This window comes from Hylobates moloch, unplaced genomic scaffold, assembly GCF_009828535.3.
Source record: "Hylobates moloch isolate HMO894 unplaced genomic scaffold, HMol_V3 SCAFFOLD_8, whole genome shotgun sequence".
Classification (NCBI taxonomy): domain Eukaryota; kingdom Metazoa; phylum Chordata; class Mammalia; order Primates; family Hylobatidae; genus Hylobates; species Hylobates moloch.
Window position 1 is genome coordinate 72,183,754 of NW_026652283.1, and position 4,748 is coordinate 72,188,501.

General features: G+C 36.0%; 1 pseudogene; it reads left to right on the plus strand.

Moving 5' to 3' along the window:
* Positions 1-2,087: 2,087 nt before the first annotated feature.
* Positions 2,088-2,781, plus strand: LOC116472321 (high mobility group protein B3-like; annotated as a pseudogene).
* The last annotated feature ends 1,967 nt before the right edge of the window (positions 2,782-4,748 follow it).

Here is a 4,748-nt window from a genome sequence, read left to right on the forward strand (position 1 = left end):
TTCTATATACTCACAATGAACTGTCCCAGAAAAGAAATTAAGAAAACAATCCATTTACAATAGCATCAAAAAGAGTAAAATATTTAGGTATAAATTTGATTAAGAAGGTGAAAGCTGTAAGACACTGATGAAAGAAAATAATGAAGACACAAATAAATGAAAAGAGAGTCCATATTTATAGACAGGAACCATTAATAGTATTAAAAAGTTGATAATACCCAAAGTGATTTTATGCAACCCCTATTAAAGTTTAAAATGGCATTTTTTACAGAAATATAAAAAATAGTAATCTTAAAATTCATATGAAACCACAAAAAAACAGTTATAGCCAAAGCAACCTTGAGTAAAACGAACAGAGCTGGAGGCATCACCCTACCTAATTTCAAAATATAGTACAAAGCTATAGTAATCAAAACACTATGCTACTGACATAAAAATAGACATATACACCAATGGAACAGAATAGAGAGCCCATAAGTAAATCCAAATATTTACAGTCAATTGACCTTCAAAAAAAGTTGCCAAGATTACACAATACAGAAAGGATGGTCTCTTCAATAAATGTTGTTGGGAAAACTAGATATACACATACAGAAGAATGAAAATAAATGCTTATCTCACACCATGTACAAAAATGAACTCAAAATACATTAAAGATTTCAATTTAAAACAAGAAACTACAATATTCCTTGAAAACAAATACAAGAAAAGTTTCTTGATATTGACCTGGGAAATAATTTTTTAAAAATATATAACCGTAAAAGCACAGGAGACAAAAGCAAAATTATTCAAATATGATTGCATCAAATTTAGAAGCTTCTTCACAGGAAAGAAAAAAACTGATTAAAGAGACAAACTATGGAAGGGGAAATGATATTTTCAAACCATACATTTGATAAAGAGTTAATATCCAAAATATATTAGGAACTCAACTCAATAGCAAAAAGACAAATAACCTAATTAAAGAATGAGCAAAGGGCCTGATAGACATTTCTCAAAAGAAGACATATAAATGGTCATTTATGAGTATATGAAAAAATGTTCCATATCACTACTCAACAGGGAAATGCAAATCAAAAGCACAATGATATAACACCTCACATCTGTTAGAATGGCTATTATCAAAAAAACAAGAACTAAGTGTTGGCCAGGATGTAGAGAAATGGAAACTCTTATACACTGTTGGTGGGAATGTATAATAAATTGGTGCAGCCATTTTGAAAAACAGTACAGAGGTTCTTCAAAAAACTAAAAATAAAACTACCCTATGATCCACCAATCTCATTTCTGGGTATATACTCAAAGGAAATAAAATCAGTACCTTCAAGAAATAGCTGCACAATCTTGTTCATTGTAGCATTATTCACAATACCCAAAATATAGAATCAACCTGAATGTTTATCAATGGACGAATGAATAAAGAAAATGTAGCAAATACACACACCCACACACACACACACACACACATACACACACACATATATATATATAGCAGAAAACTATTCAGCTTTAACAAAGAAGAAAATCTGTCAGTTGTGATAACATGGATGAACCTGGAGGATATTATGCTAAACAAAATAACCCAGGCACAAAGACAAATACTATGTGATCATACTTCTATATGGAATCTAAAAATGTCAAATCACAGAAGCAAAGAATAATATGGTGGTTGCCAGGGACTGGGAGTGCAGAAAATGGGGAGATATTGGTCAAAGGGAACAAGGTTTCAGGTATGCAGAATGTCTAAGTTCTAGAAATCTAATGTACAGCATAGAGATTATAGTTAATAATACTGTATTATAAAATTGAAATTTCCTAGGACTGTAAATCTTAAATAGGTAAGAAAAGAAAAGGCATCCAATTGGGAAAGGAAGAAGTATTCTTATCACAAAAATAAAAAAGTATGTGAGGAGAGAGAGATGTTAGTCTGATTGTGGCAATCATTTCACAATGTATATGTATGTCAAAACATCATGTTGTACGTCTTCAATATATTTGTTGAAACGTTTTTATTGAGGTAAAATATACTTACAAAATTTTACCGTCTTAACCATTTATTTAAATATATACAATTGAGGCGGCTCTCGTGGAGGCAGCTAGCGCTAGGCCGGGGGGCGCTGAACCACGCGTCGTGCCCTGCGCTGCCCAGACTAGCGAACAATACAGTCAGGATGGCTAAAGGTGACCCCAAGAAACCAAAGGCCAAGATGTCTGCTTATGCCTTCTTTGTGCAGAAAGAACATTCTTCCTATGTTCTTCTTTGTGTAGAGAAGAACATAGGAAGAAAAACCCAGAGGTCCCTGCCAATTTTCTGGAATTTTCCAAGAAGTGCTCTGAGAGGTGGAAGACATGTCCGGGAAAGAGAAATCTAAATTTGATGAAATGGCAAAGGCAGATAAAGTGCTCTATGATCGGGAAATGAAGGATTATGGACTAGCTAAGGGAGGCAAGAAGAAGAAGGATCCCAATGGTCCCAAAAGGCCACTGTCTGGATTCTTCCTGTTCTGTTCAGAATGCCGCCCCAAAATCAAATCCACAAACCCCGGCATCTCTATTGGAGACGTGGCAAAACAGCTGGGTGAGATGTGGAATAATTTAAATGACAGTGAAAAGCAGCCTTACATCACTAAGGCGGCAAAGCTGAAGAAGTATGAGAAGGATGTTGCTGACTATAAGTCGAAAGGAAAGTTCCATGGTGCAAAGGGTCCTGCTAAAGTTGCCCGGAAAAAAGTGGAAGAGGAGGATGAAGAAGAGGAGGAGGAGGAGGACGAGGACGAATAAAGAAACTGTTTGTCTCCTTGTGAATACTTAGAGTAGGAGAGCGCCGTAATTGACACATCTCTTATTTCAGAAGTGTCTGTTGCCCTCATTAGGTTTAATTAAAAAATTTGATCACGATCATATTGTAGTCTCTCAAAGTGCTCTAGAAATTGTCAGTGGTTTACATGCAGTGGCCATGGGTGTCTGGAGCACCCTGAAACTGTATCAAAGTTGTACATATTTCCAAACATTTTTAAAATGAAAAGGCACTCTTCGTGTTCTCCTCACTCTGCGCACTTTGCTGTTGGTGTGACAAGGCATTTAAAGATGTTTCTGGCATTTTTTTTTATTTGTAAGGTGGTGTTAACTATGGTTATTGGCTAGAAATCCTGAGTTTTCAACTGTATATATCTATAGTTTGTAAAAAGAACAAAACAACCGAGACAAACTCTTGATGCTCCTTGCTCGGCGTTGAGGCTGTGGGGAAGATGCCTTTTGGAGAGACTGTAGCTCAGGGCATGCACTGCGAGGCTGGACTTGTTGACTCTGCAAGGGGCATCCATTTAGCTTCAGGTTGTCTTGTTTCTGTATATAGTCACATAGCATTCTACTGCCATCTTAGCTGTGGACAAAGGTGGGTCAGCTGGCATGAGAATATTTTTTTTAACTGCAGTAGTTTTTAAACTGTTTGTTTTTAAACAAACCGTAGAACTCTTCATTGTCAGCAAAGCAAAGAGCCACTGCATCAATGAAAGTTCAAGAACCTCCTGTACTTAAACACGATTTGCAACATTCGGTTATTTTGTTTGTATGTTTAGAATGCTGAAATGTTTTTGAAGTTAAACAGTATTACATTTTAAAAAATAAATAAATATACACAATTATTTGTCAACTATACCGCAGTAAAGCTGAAAAAAATAAATAAATAAATAAGGTTTTAAGCTTGTGATTTTCTTTCTCTAAATTCTGCAGTTCAGGAAGGACCAGTCCTCACATCCACACTACTCTTTATGCACCATAAAGTTCTACTAGTACAAGAACTTGGTGATTTCAAGCCTCACCTTCTGTAGACACTTGACTTCAGGTAGGGGAAGGAGATAATTTAGGCAACTGTTTTGTCATTGCATGGCATGGTCAATCATGATTGAAAGCTAATCAGACCAAATAACTAATTGGAGATTCCCACTTCAAATGTTCTGTTCCCTTGGGGACGCTTCTAGTACAGAAACCTGTTTCAATCAGACTTCCATGAGAAAAACAGAAGCCATTTAAAGTACCTGGGATATAAAAAGTTTAATATCAGAATTATGGGTTTGTGTGATCTTTGGAAAAGCTACAGGAGCAAAGGTCAGGGAAGCCAGCACTGATGATATTAGACTCAAGCATCAATGTGGGTGACTCTTAAAACTTGCCAGGAAACTGCTAAGAAGTTTTCACTGTCAGCCTGCAGCAGTGATGAGAATGATTCTTAAGAGCTCACTGGAAAGCCACTGTGAATCTCACCTTTGCCCTTGCATCTGGCACAATTGTGTCCTGAGAATAACGCCTTCTCCTTTTTCACCTTCTAAATGACATGTGAGTTATTCTTACTGGAAACAAAAATCTAACCTAGAACTACAAAGGGAAAGGATTCTGGGACCTGTAACTTCTAGTTGTTTCTGCAATGCACATAAAGCTTAGAAGGGCATGGTGATAGTGTCTAATTGACAACAGATAATATGTAGCAATTATCAAAAGGAATAAATCATTAATGATAGTATTTCAGGCATTGGTTTGCAGATTACAAGTATCATATTCGGGGATAGAATTTCTTTAGGAATGTCTAACTTACAACATGTAGACAAATGATTATCCTGCCTAGTCCAACACCTATTCTGGTTCTGCCTTATGAGAAATTAAATAAAACAATTCACAATATAAATTTCTGCAGATTTTCTGAGGTAGCTCTTCAATAAGTCCATATCTTTCCATCTCTACTGCAACAACTC